Source organism: Papio anubis, chromosome X (genome assembly GCF_008728515.1).
Source record: "Papio anubis isolate 15944 chromosome X, Panubis1.0, whole genome shotgun sequence".
Taxonomy (NCBI): domain Eukaryota; kingdom Metazoa; phylum Chordata; class Mammalia; order Primates; family Cercopithecidae; genus Papio; species Papio anubis.
In genome coordinates, this window is record NC_044996.1 from 50,311,326 (window position 1) to 50,324,565 (window position 13,240).

The window sequence follows — 13,240 nt, forward strand, 5'->3', positions numbered from 1 at the left end:
AATAAATGACATAGTTTACATTTATGCCTCAGATATATCATAGAATAATTTTTGTGTTTAGAAATAAACCCTGATGACTGATAGTGTGTGTTTATACCACATCCCATGTAAATGGAAAACATAGGTGAAAAGAACTTCATACACTAATGGGGAAGAACAAATTGGTACAACCTCTTTGCAGAGACATTCGGCAACATCTATGAGAAAACAAAATGAGGCCCCCATCAGCTGCTACTCTCTTAATCACGGACTATAGAGAGAAGCATGTGTGTTGCACCAGAAAAGGTATACAAGCATGGTCACGACAACATGGCTAGTCACATCAAAACAATCCCAAAGTCATCTTATTAGAGAAATCGCAGAAACACTATCTTCAGAGAATGAAAAGCTGGATAACAGCACTAACTTAGCTAAAAGTATGGAAACAATTGTATGCCTTGTGTAATTCTCTCACAACAAGTTTGTGAGGAAGGCATCATTATTTCCAGTTTACAGATGACCAACTCAGACTGATGGAAAATCAGTTTTGCAGAGGCATCTAGTAATGATCAGGAGTGGGGATGCAACTCTTAGTCTCCTCAAAGGACAACACCTGGTCTCGTTTTAGAGATGATGACCGTCTAGGACTTTAACACTTGTAGTTTTTTATGTTGCTAGGATTGTTCCCTTATGTGTACTCACTCAACAATCTCTCTTTGAAGAAGCTGATGGTGCAGATGAAATCCCACTGCAAGGTCCTGTAGGTGGTAATGGGTCTAGTATGAGGGTCAAGGGCTTGTGACTCCTACCTCCTCTTCATCTGCACTCTCTTGAGACTCAATGGGAAACTGCTTTTCCAATATCAATCTAGAAGATCAAACAAGGCAGCAGAAAATGACAAGGAATTAAAGAAAATGGTTCAATGAGCTTCTTCAGTCTCCCTCAATCCTTCGGCAAAGTTCTCCTGCAACACAGAAATGGCCCTGGTGCTTCATTCATCATGTTCTACTTCTTCCTGCTCCATTTCCTGGTGGTCTTTGTGGCAGTTATGCTGTTTGGATTAGGTGACAGTCATCATTTCTCTGAGAGGAAAAGAAAAGGTGGGCCAGGACAAACATTTGTTGAAGTCCTACTAGGTGCCATCTGCTCTGTACAGGATTTCCAACTTACCCACAGAACAGTTCTGTGAGGAAGGCATTGTGAGTTTGTTTTACAGATGACCAAGAACAGGCTGACAGAGGCTAAGAAAGGATTCCAGTGTCATACATCAAGTAAGGGACAGGAATGAAGTTACAGCTTTTGCCATCATCACAATATCCATGCATTCTCAACAGAGGAGATACTGTCCCCAAGGGGCTGAAAATTGATTCTGGAGGGTAGGAAGATGGTAGACGTTACAATGGTTTGTGGCACTACAATGAACCACACAGCACACAAACAGTTTACACTATATCGGTGCTATTAAAATTTCATGTTCTAGGCAGGAAGGAGCTAATGAGGAAAAAATGAATGTCTAAAAAGCCTCCTTTGGATCCTAATAATGAAAGAAAGTTAAGAAACATTGCATGTACTTGGGGACTTCTGTGGATGATGAGCCACCAAGGCTTAGGGACTAGTCATTTTACACTCCCTCATGGATGCTCACTCAACAACCCCTCTTGGTGATGATGAGGATAATGATGATGGAAGTGAAATCCTTCCCCTAGGGCCAAGAGACCTTCGAATGGGAACCATGTGAACTGTTTATTAAGATGGCAGACAGGGTCTCAGTCAGACAACAGGTATTTCTTCTGGGAGAGACGATATTAATGTTTTTAAAACTAATGTAATCATTTCGTACTCTAAGTTGTATATCCTTTAACCTTAACCTTCATCCAAGTAACCTATTGTGAAATCCATAGTTTAGGTCGGGTTATAGGAAGTTAGGAGAGGTTAAATAAATCAGGGGAACTATGTTGTTAATGCCTGCTCAGTAATAGAACCTGGAGTTTCATTCACACGTATGTTTATTGCGGCACTATTCACAAGAGCAAAGACTTGGAATCAACCCAAATGTCCATCAGTGACAGACTGGATTAAGAAAATGTGGCACATATACACCATGGAATACTATGCAGCCATAAAAAAGGATGAGTTTGTGTCCTTTGTAGGGACATGGATGCAGCTGGAAACCATCGTTCTTAGCAAACTATCACAAGAACAGAAAACCAAACACCGCATGTTCCTCATAGGTGGGAACTGAACAATGAGATCACTTAGAGCTTGGGAAGGGGAACATCACACGGGGCCCTATCATGGGAGGGGAGGGAGGGGGAGGGGGAGGGATTGCATTGGGAGTTATACAGTGTAAATGGCGAGTTGATGGGTGCTGGCGAGTTGATGGGTGCAACACACACCAACGTGGCACAGCTATACATATGTAACAAACCTGCGTTGCATGCCCTAGGGCAAAAATTATAATAATAATAAATAAATAAATAAATAAAAAAAAAAAAAAAGCTTTGTGCCCTGCAGCTGCCAGGAATCTGAGTGCTCTAATCTCCCTAGCACTCATGTTCCAATCTGCACCACAGATACCAAAATGTTGGAGTTTCTATTGCGATGCATTTGTTCAATAAAATATCCCAGCATTTAACATAGGTATGTATGAATCCATCCCAATATAAATAAAAGTGTGAGTTAATAAAGAAATGGGTGAGAGGAGGAAAATTGTCTTTTTCAAATAATTCTAAGTGAAATATGTAGCTGTCTGCTCTCCCTGAGGTCAAGCTTAATTCTGTACCCCACTTGCTGAGGGCAGGACTGATTTGGTGACTTTCTTCTAAAGAACAGAGTAGGGAATGAAAAACAGTTATTAGAAACTTGGCAGACACCACTTTAACCAAGTGATGAAACATTATCCCAGTGACTTCATGTGGGCACTATGTAAACCCAGATATGATGTGACAAGAAGGGCACTTCAACTCTGTGGTATTCTTTCTCAGAACCTATAACACTAGTCTAATCACAAGAAAAACTAAGTCTGTGCTCCTCCAGACAATCAGTCATGAAAATTGCCTGGCAGTTCCTCGCATGGATAGAGTTATCATATGACCCAGCAATTCCATTCCTAGGTACACACCCAAGATCAACACATATATCTTCATAAAAGCTTGTATACAAATGTATGTAGCAACCTTATTTGCAATAGCCCAAAACTGGAAACAACCCAACTGTCCATTAATTGATAAATGTGTCTAAAATGTGATATATTATGATTATTCTTTGCCAATAAAAGGAATGAAGTATGGATATGCCATAATATAGATGAACCTTCAAAATATATGTGAAGTGGAAGAAGATATATGCAAAAGACCAAATATTATATAATTGCATTTATATGAAATTTCTAGAGTAAAGAAATCCACAGAGACACCAAGCATATCTGTGGTTTAAGGCCTGGGGTGGAAGCAAGGATTAATTGCATTCAAGCATGATGAGACTTTTTGGAGTGATGAAAATGTCTAAAAATTATGGTATGGTTGAGCAACTCTATACATTTAATGAAATTCATCAAATTATACCCTTTAAATGCATAAATTGTATTGTCTGTAAGTTTAGCTGCAAGAAAGCTGTTAAAAATGTATTGATCTGGCCTTCTGATATTGATATGATATACTTGCTTCATATAAACATGAATGTACACAACTGTTGCTATATCCCAATCTGCTGACTCTTTCCTGTGTTCCTCCAAGCAGTGACTGTCCCCTTTCCCCTCATGCTACTTTGGGTTTTGCTTGTGTGCAAAATTTGATAACTTCTGATCACTTCCACATCCTCCAATTATGGTAGTGGCTTGAGAGTTGATCCATGACAAAGTCCAGCACCTGCCTTGTGTGACTAGGTGTCAATATTACTAGTTTCTTCATTCTTCTGTGGCCACATGACTCCACCTGGGGAGCCTAAATGGAACTACCATTATGGGTGTCAGTATGGCAATACCTAGCAAAGGGTTACATAGGTGTACACCCTTTGCACCAACAATTCTCTTTTAGAAGTTTATCTTCAGGACATAGTGGAAGATGTTGATGAGGATCCAGTGTTAAGGCCTGTCATCCTGACAATTCCCTTCCTTCACTGCAGAGCCTGAATTTAGAGACCAAATGGAACATAAGGCCATAAAGGGGCAGAAGGAAGAGGGAAACGTAATTGTCAGCACACAGACTCTCTCTCATATGACAATCATGTTCTGTTATCACAATACCAGAATTCTAGGAAGAACACATTCTGCTCACCAGTACAAACAGCTACAGGAACTGTGCCCAGAACTGTGCTCTTTTGTGGTGCAAAGACTCTGAAAAGATTTAATCCACAGAATGTCAGCAATAGGAACTATCAGAACACTCTGAATAACGTAGAGTTGTAAAACTGATAATATCACATCCATCGGATGGAATCCTAGAAGGTAGCAAAAACAAATTATAATAAAAATAATGATGAAAACATGATTTCTTGCATATGAGATTAATGATTCACATTACTTTTAATGTGTGGAAAAACAGGTATTTTCATACTGTGATATAAGGAATATAAATGAGTAATAGTATTTTGAGGAATATAGTTCAAAGGGTTTGAAATGACATTTTCAGGAACTTTAAATAAATGCTCACAAAGATATTTGCGTCTATATGAGCATAGGGTTAAGTATATTATTGTTTGTAATAGAAAAAAAATAGTAAGGGAACTAAATTTTTGTAATTAGGATACCAATTAAATAAATTTTAGAGCATCCACATGATGAGATGATACCCAGGTTATTAAAAAAAAATGACACTAAAATTTGTTGTAGTTATTTCAAATGTTATCATAAAAATATATTTATACAGAAAGGTAATCACAATAACAGTAAAAGTGGGTTACAGAAATCATAAATGCTCTGATCCCATTTTTGCTTATATAGGCTTCTAGCTATTTAACCACAAGTCTCAACGCATAATATTAAAATGATCTTTTATTTCCTCTCACAAACATCTTTATCTTTAACATACTAAAAATTTGTACTTCCCACTTAGAGACCCCCAATATCTTTTTTGCCTGTGTATGCCACCTTTTACATCCAGACTTCCAGAAAGTTCTATCTTGTAAGTTTGGGCGACAGTCCCTCCATTTCACCTTCCAGCTTACACTAGTTCAGGCTGCAGTTCAGGCTTCTGTTACAAGGTGGCACCAATGCACCGCCATTATCAAACTTCTCTGCAAAGAAGTGTATGCAAACACCAAAAAATACACTACCTCCCTAAAAACCTAGCTTATGAACCTTTATGAAATCATTCAAATGATTCAAATTCTGCCTGAAAAAAACTTAAAAGTACAAAAGAGGACCGTAAAACAACAACAACAACAACAACAACAACAACAACAACAACATACTCTGGGGCATCTATATGATGGAACACCAGGTAGCTCTACTGCCCCTTGATAGTCACCGGCTGGAAGGCATAATGTGGGGCAGGGCCAGCAGGAGGTGACTGACAGAGAGAAGGGCAGCGGAGTAGGGTCTGGGCTGCTGTATTCACAGTGTCCTGAGACTAAGAGGGGTGGGCAAAGGTCTGGAAAGCCTGTACAAGTTGGGGTAATGAAGGATAACCATTCCACTTTCTGGGAGGGACTCCTCTACACTGTGAACACCCCAACCTAACCTACACTGATGAAATAAGAGATAAATCTATAAATGCGAGGTAGATTTAGGGTCAAGGACAAATGGAAATGCTTTAATATACACATTTCCAATCAGAGGGGACACAATTTAACCCACTGTTTTATTGTGCTGTGCCCTGATGAAAAAGTAAGTTTTTCTTTTCCTATTTTTTTTAGATGGAGTCTCGCTCTGTTGCCCAGGCTGGAGTGCAGTGGTGCAATCTTGGCTCACTGCAACCTCCGCCTCTCAGGTTCAAACAATTCTCCTGCCTCAGCATCCTGAGTAGCAGCTGGGATTACAGGTGTGTGTCACCATGCCCGGCTACTTTTTGTATTTTTAGTAGAGACAGGGTTTTGCCATGTTGGCCAGGCTGGTCTCGAACTCCTGACCTCAAGTGATCCGCCCTCCTCAGCCTCCCAAGGTGCTGGGATTACAGGCGTAAGCCACTGCTTCCTGTAAGTATATTAACATACCAAACAGTCCAGAAGCAACCATCAGGCAAACTCCACACTTTGCTTACCTGGTGTTATCTATCACTGAGATCACCAGGTGATCCCTGTAGCTGGGATTACAGGTGTGAGCCACCGCCCAAAAAGTAAGATTTTTCTTATCATTTGAGAGGCAGCAGCACATGCTGGATAGATGAATTTACTCGGGAGCCACACAGCCTGTGTTCAAATCTAAGCCTGGCCATTTGCTAACTCTGTCTTCACTGTACCTCAGTTTCCTTATGTCTAAAGTCAGGCAACAATAGATCCTTCTCATAGGTTGTGGTGAGAAATAAGTACAGTTAGCCTTTTGTATCTGTGGATTCTGCATACATGAATGCATCCAACCTCAGACTGAAAATATTCTGAAAACAAAATATAAACAATACAACAATAAAATACAAATTTTAAAACCAATTTAGTATAACAACTATTTATATAGCACTTACATTGTATTAGGTATCGTAACTAATCTAGAGATGATTTAAAGTATATGGGAGGATGTGCATAGGTTATATGGAAACACCACCCCATTTTATATCAAGGACTTTGTATACACAATGGAATATTGTATTATAAATATATATGTATATGTATGTATGTATATGTGTGTGATTATATATACATATATGTATATATACATGTGTGGTTTATATATTATATATTATATGATTATTATATATGTGTGTATGTGTGTGTATATATATAATCACACACACACACAATGGAATATTATTTTGGCCTTTAAAAAGGAGACCCTACTATTTGTGATAGCATGAATGAAGCTGGGGGACATTATGCTAAGTAAAATAAGCTAGACATAGAAAGAAGAATTACGCATGATTTCACTTACATGTAGAATCTAAAATAGTCAAGCTCATAGAAGCATAGAGCTGTCATTACCAGGAGTGGGGAAGGGGGGAACAGGAGAGATGTTGTTCCAAAGTATAAAATTGAAGCTATGAAGGATAAATAAGCCTAGAGATCTAATGTACAGCATGATGCCTATAGTTATATAGTGTACATTGTAAATTTGGTAAGAGAGTAGGTTTCAAGTGCATTCACAAAAAAAATGATAGCTATGTGAATAGATGGATATGTTAATGTGCTTCACTGTAGTAATCATTTCTATCACTTTCTCTTTCCTCTCTCTCCATATATATATTTCATTTTATAAATATGTATCTTTACTTTTTGAAATGTTATAATCAAGAAAACCACTGAGGTAATAATATTAAGATTAAATTGTACATGGTTTGACAAAAACACATACACCTACTGTTTTTGGAACATGTAAAAAACATTGCTCATGGGAGAAGAAGCAGTCTGAAATAATTGCCTAGACATAGTAGGTGTGGGTGTACTTGTATGTGTGTGTGTGTCTATTGCTGAAACACAACAACATTGTGTGTGTTTGTGTATTCAGGGCTCAAACTCTATCATGCCAAATACACACTCCCAGATACAGCTTTCTCTCCATCTCAGAGAGGGGCTGGGCTTCCTATCTTGGGGCTTAGAGATCCCAGATAGTGATGAATACACAAGATTATTGATAATGTGTGGAAAATTCCAGAAGCTCTGGCTGATAACCATCAAGTGTAGGTCCCTACTCCCTCCTACCACTCTTGCTGAGTCCCCAGCTGAGAATTCTAGAGCTGCAATTATGGGCAAAGGGCATCTGTCACCATTTTGGTTTTCCTTTCTTAAAAATTTAAGCTCCTAATTTTTTAGGTGACCAAACAGATGTTATTCTTTAGAGTCATTCCTGAAACAGTTTGGAGAATATGTTGCCAATTCTTTTTGGAAAATTCCTACGTATATTAAAAGCTAAGCATAAGCTTCATTTTATGTCTACTCCATATATTTTATTCATTGATCTATCTCCTTTACTCGCTCTGTCTCTCATCAGTGTTGGCTGACATGTCTTCACTCTAGAGATGGCCCCTCCCAGACAGCAGGCCATTCCAGATCCCAAGACTCCACTCCTGTACAGACTTCCCAGACCTTCTCCCACTCCCTCTCTGTCATCTCATCCCCAGGACTCTGGATGCAGCAGCCCAGACCAGTATTGCTGAATCATGCTCTGAGCTCAGAGGAGGCTGTTGCATAGCAACAGTGGCTCAGAGACAAATACAGTCTCTGGAAGGAAGAGCACTCCAGGTAATGCTGGCACTATTAAGAAAGTGGGTAAAGATAATCATATCTTCAAAACATCCTCAAAACCAACCCACCTTCTCTCCCTGCCAGAGACACCTCCTACCATGGACCCAGCCTACATTTTCTAGCCCTGTGTGCCAAGCACTCTGTGCTCTGAGCAAATGGCACCATTGGCTGAGCCTTCCATTTTCCAATGACCCCAGGGTCTGTCTCATTAACGTGAATAGGGTTATATTTGCAATTTGTTTTCTGCACACACAGGATAGCAGTCCGTCTTCAGGACCGCCCTATAAAAGGAGTGGTGTCAGTTCCCATTTTTGAGATGAGGAAACTGTGTCTCCAAGATGGTGAGAACCAAGTCTGCCTTTCCTTTGAAAAGGCAGCTTGCAGTAATTCATGAGAGCACAGAGCTGAGAATCAGCACCTGTGCTCTACCTCCAGCTCATGAAAGCATGTAAAAGTGCTCTAACATCTCAGGCCAGCATCTCACTTAGCCAGAGTTGATGATCCTCATGTACCACTGTATGGTTCCTGCTTTAAGAGACACCTGTTGCCCACCTAGTTATCTCTCCTGCCCTCCTCTCAGCTGAAGCAGACTGTTCTGTCTCTGTCAGTAGGGTCTTTAAAGTTGCTCTGAGGATTCAATCTTCCCCCACCCTCACCCCACCGCCTAGCCTTCTGAGGACAACACTAATGCTGTCCTTACAGTGTCAGAAGTCCAAGGCACACAAACATGGCAGGGACATCCCCTCACAGGAAATTCAGGTGCCTCTTAGGAGGGTAAGTGTGCCACCCCCCTTATTATTAGACATCATGTGCATGCCGGACTAACCTGACTTAGGGCCATGGTTTTCAATCCTCTCTTAAATCAGGATCCCCTCCTCTCAGGGCTTCTCTAACAGCTGACACCTTCCTAGCATTCCTCCCCATTCGTACTTCCCAGAAAGCACACACCAACACCATCAGAGCCACAAACAGAGTACAAATCTTAGTCCACAGAAAATAATTCAGGGAGTGAAGGAAGTAGAGACAGCCCCAGGAACCAGTGTGGGTTCCTGGGGCTTCCATCTCCAGCTGGTGGCATCTTGTGAAGAATAGAGCATCATCAGTCACTTGCCATTTCGTCATCTCATTCATGACGTTTGGGGTCAGGGATAAAAATCAGCATTCTATTTTCAGACAATAAGCTATTTTGTATCCTCTCATTTTATCAGCAGGTTAACATCATAGAAGCATGCCATATTTTCATGTTGGGCTCTTGAAACAGGAGACACCACAGAGGAACAAGAGCTGTGAATCTCTAACAATTATCTGAGAGAGCTCTTTCAATGGGCAGGACTAAGGAAATGAGCGATCAGAGTGGCAGTAAAGGCAAAAGCTGGTCATACCTGGCACAGACGGAATGAAGGGGAAATGAGCTTTCACATAACACCTCAGGTGTCAAATGGAATATCTACTTTCTGAGGTCCATATTACTATGGCTTAATCACTTGAATGGACTTTGATATAGAAGTCCTATTTCCAACAAGTGAGTTTCTGCTAAAGGTTTAGAAAAGGCTCTCCAAGCTAATTCTCATGTACATGCAAGTGAAGGAGGCCTACCTGAGGGGTCAGGTTAGGAGCCACATTAGTTTTCTGATCCAGAGAGGAAAGGCAACTAATATTGATGGAGCACATTGTTTAGAGGGTCCAGCTCCATATTCTTCACTTTAATGACTTAATTTAATTCTCATGACAACCCTACTAGTGAGGTACGATTATGCTTTCTTCATGGACGTATATGACTACAACGCACTTGCTCCTAAGCACAGAGCTGGATGGCAAAGAGTTTGCTCACCACAGAAAATGATGGAGCCTAGGATAGAATCAAGCAGCCTGGGCAATGGTACAAAAATGGTCAGGATTCATAATATCTAAACAGTCCCAAAGTCACGTTATTAGAGAAATCTCAGAAACCTATTTTCAGAGGGGAAAAAGGTGCAAAGGGGCACTTACTCTACGATAGCACAAATATTTATAGCCAAAAATGTACAGTTATATATTTTGCATAATTCTCTCACAAGTCTCTGAGGAAGGCATCATTATTTCTAGTTTACAGATGACCAACTAAGACTCACTGATGGAAAATCAATTTTGTGGAGGCATCTAGTAATGATCAGGAGTGGGAATGTAACTCTTACTCTCCTCAAAGGATAACACATTGTCTCCTTTTAGAGATGATGACTGTCTAGGACTTAAACACTTGCAGTTTCTTGTGTTGCCAGGGTTATGCTCTTGTGGGTACTCACTCAACAACCTCTCTCTCTTTGAAAGAGCTGATCATGCAGATGAAATCCCAGTGCAAGGTCCTATAGGTGGTGATGGGTCTGGTATGAGGGTCAAAGGCTTATGATTCCTTCCTCCTCTTCATCTGCACCCTCTCTTCATTTGAGGCTCAATAGAAACTGCTTTTCCAAATCAATGTAGCAGATCAAATGAGGGGGCAGAAAATGACAGGGGATTGGTTTGACTATCTTCTCACCTCACCCCAATACCTCAGCAAACCATCCTGCAACACAGAAATGGCCCCAAAGCTTCATGTATAATGTAAGTGTGAGCACATGCTCCATCTTCCTGCTCTCCTTCCAGGTGGTCTCTGTGGCAGTTATGCTGCTTGGTTTAGATAACAGTCATCACTTCTCTGGGAGGGAGGAAAAAGTTGGGCCTGGATGACCATTCGTTGAAGTTCTACTAGGTGCCATCTACTCTGTATGGGATTTATCATTTACCCCACAGAAAACTTGTCTAAGAAAGGCATTGTGAGTCCCCTTTTACAGATGAGCAAGGGCAAAGTAGAATGGCAAAGGATTTGATCACCACAGAAACTGACAGAGCCAGGGATAGTAACTGGCAGCCTGGGCACCTTAAGTGCTGGTGGCAGATCTTTAGCAAATGTATCTGAACACATACTGTTGAGGAATTTAATGTCTGTCCTCCTTGTGTTTACCCTCCTTGCATTTCCAGCAAGGAACCAGGCTTGATGTTCCTTCCCCTTGCCTTAGGGGAGGTTTATGGCAGGGTTGGGAGCCAAAGATGTCTGACTCCAGTTTCTTCCATTCTTTAGGAAAACTTCAGGGAAAGATTGGGCTGCTTGTTATCTGGTAGGAAAGGGAGGGCCTCTGAGGACACAGAGAAAGGAGAGAAAGAGAGATTTATCCCAGATAGGGATGAGGCCAGAGATCTACTTGTCCTTCCAGGAATAAGGATCTGAGCACTGCTCCATATCAACCCTTGGGTTTGATCAGTATATGGTCCATTGAAATTGGGCATCCAGCCATAAAACCTATTTTTCTCTTTGGATAAAAGGATGGATGGAACAGGGTCAGGGAGTCCTTAAGGCACCAGGCCAATTAGGCAAATGGTCAGCTCAGCACTGAGCAGGAGGGACACATGATTGATGATGACAGGGACCTCTCAGGCTGTTAACTAGAGTATAAATTCCCACAAGCGGGACTGCTTCCTCAAAAAGCCATGAATATTAAACATTCGTCTAATTCACCTTAAAATCTCTTTACTAATTTGTCACAATGAAATACAAGATATGAACACTCATTTTTCAAGATCTGTACAAATAATGGGTTTCACTACATTATTAATATTTGCTAATGTGATATACTTTTGTTGGAATGTTAGATTATTTTTCATTTTCCTATTTTCCTATAAATGGCATATTTCACATTTAAATTATGAAATGCAAAGATAATGATCCCACTTTATGTCTAAAATATTTCCTGGAATAATTATGGTGTTTGAAAAGAAAACTCAGTCAGTGAGTTGGTGTTTATGCTGTATCCTCATTAAATGGAAAATGTGGGGCCATGAAAACTCCATACATGGCCTAGGGAGGATAAATTGGTACAACCTCTTTGCAGAGACATTTGGCAACCTCTCTGAGAGAAGAAAGCAAGGCACCTGTCACCCACTGTACTCTTAGGTCTGGACAGCATATATGTAAGATGGTCAAGATAGCATGGCTAGTCATATCTAAAGGAATATCAAATCACTTTATTAGATATATCTAAGTAATACTATTTTCAGAGCATAAAAATTTTCAAAAGAGCACTTACTCCATGATGTCATTTATATATTTATAGCTAAAAGATGTAGTTGTATATTTTGCATGATTCCCTCATAACTGTGGAGAAATCATTATTCCTATTCTGAAGTTGACTATATTAAACTTGCTGATGTAAAATCAATTTTGCAGATTCATCTAGTAAGGAATAGGAATGGCATTCTAACTCTTACCCTCCCCAAAGGACACCTAGGTATCTTTTTTATAGATCATAACCTTTTAGGACGTACACACTTGTAATTTTACATGTTTTTAGTACTGTGCCCTTGTGGGTACTCACTCAACAACCTCTCTCTCTTTGAAGAAGCTAACAGTGCAGATGAAATCCCGGTGCAGGGTCCTGTAGGTGCTAATGGGTCTGGAATGAAGGTCAAGGGCTTGTGAGTCCTGCCTCCTCTTCATCTGCACTCACTCTTCATTTGGGGGCTCAATAGAAACTGCTTTTCCAATATCAATCTAGAAGATCAAACAAGGGGGCAGAAAATGATAGGGGATTAAAGGAAATGTTTTAATTATTTCCTTCCCTTTTCCCTGATCCCTCAGCAAAGTCCTCCTGCAACACAGGAATAGTTCCCAAAGCTTTATTCATAATGCAAGTGTGAGTAGGTTTAACTTCTTATTGCTTGGTATATTTCCAGGTAGACTCTATGGCAGTTGTGCTGTTTGGCTTAGGTAACAGTCATCACTTCTCTAGGAGGGAGGTGAAAAGTGGGTCAGTATGAACATTTGTTGATGTCCTACTAGGTGACATCTATGCTGTACAGGATTTCTTATTTACACCATAGACTAGTCATGTAAGGAAGATATAGTGAGTCTCCTTTTACA

General features: G+C 40.3%; 1 protein-coding gene across 1 annotated transcript in view; it reads right to left on the reverse strand.

Annotated features, from left to right (window-relative positions):
• LOC101021979 (RAB40A like) overlaps positions 1 to 13,240 on the reverse strand; it is a 203,063-nt gene that overhangs the window by 94,976 nt on the left and 94,847 nt on the right. Inside the window, exon 4 of the mRNA XM_031660661.1 lies at positions 12,696 to 12,871. The gene's annotated coding sequence lies outside the window, so the exon portion shown is untranslated. The remainder of the gene's footprint in view (positions 1 to 12,695; positions 12,872 to 13,240) is intronic.